General features: G+C 45.1%; 1 protein-coding gene across 1 annotated transcript in view; it reads right to left on the bottom strand.

Annotated features, from left to right (window-relative positions):
- LOC125027119 (elongation factor 1-alpha-like) overlaps positions 1–781 on the bottom strand; it is a 19,938-nt gene extending 19,157 nt beyond the window's left edge. Inside the window, exon 1 of the mRNA XM_047615956.1 lies at positions 688–781. The gene's annotated coding sequence lies outside the window, so the exon portion shown is untranslated. The remainder of the gene's footprint in view (positions 1–687) is intronic.
- Between the last annotated feature and the right edge of the window lie 209 nt (positions 782–990).

Genomic DNA, 990 nt, shown 5'->3' on the forward strand with positions numbered 1-990 from the left:
CATGAATCTGCTCATCTACGTGAAATTAATGTTTACTACATCAAGAACTCTTAATAGATTAGTATTAATTTTTGATCAAGTAGATAACCTATTCAGACTTTAAACAAGCTTTAATACTTATACGAGCAGAAAGTGAAAAGGGTAGAACAATATTTCTAAACTATTTAAAAATACAGAATACGTGTTCAGTAAATAGAATCCAAAGTCAAATTTAACATTCTATAGCTTAAACGACGCCCACAAGTCCTGGAAGTGCACTATATTTTCCGGATCTTTGTTCCCTGGCGTGGAGCGCGGGTCGTAATGGCGGCGCCGTAGCCTCATGCCAGCTACAGCCGGCTGGGCCCACGCACTGCGCTACGACAACAGGGACTTTGAACATGAATTAATTGAATCAATTTATCCACAGCGCTGCACTAGACGCACATTTTCACTGCGATTCCGGCTTTCGAATCAGCCTCTCAAGCCTTCGTTTTCTACGAAACATGTGCCGGGCGGCGACCATGTGGCATCTGACAGCCGGCAGCTGGCCAACACTTCACTGCTTGTAATGAGCTTATTTAAGCTCGTATCCTTCCTTCCAGCTTTGTCACGCTTTGCACCTGCATTAATGCACTATTTTACACCTTTTCGCGTACTTTTTCCTTAAGGATGTCACTGAAAATCGTCACTTTCACAGATTCTTACCTTGGCAACAGGCCCACGTCGACTGGCCAAGACGGAAAGGAACGATGGAAGAAGCCGAAAGTACTATATAGCCGCGGTCTCATTTTTCATTGGCTGGCGGTAAGTGACGTCACATCAATACGACCCACCTATTGGTTGTCAGGGTTAAACGTCACTGTATGAAGACGGTTCTGATTGGTCAGCGGGGAAGCGGCGCGCGCACTGCTCGCGCCTCTATTTCTGGCGGGAATTTCGTTCACGAGCGAGAGGCAAACGAGCGATTTTTGAGCAATTTGAGAAATTCGTCATTTTGGGATTATTTGG

This window comes from Penaeus chinensis, chromosome 7 (genome assembly GCF_019202785.1).
Source record: "Penaeus chinensis breed Huanghai No. 1 chromosome 7, ASM1920278v2, whole genome shotgun sequence".
Lineage (NCBI taxonomy): Eukaryota > Metazoa > Arthropoda > Malacostraca > Decapoda > Penaeidae > Penaeus > Penaeus chinensis.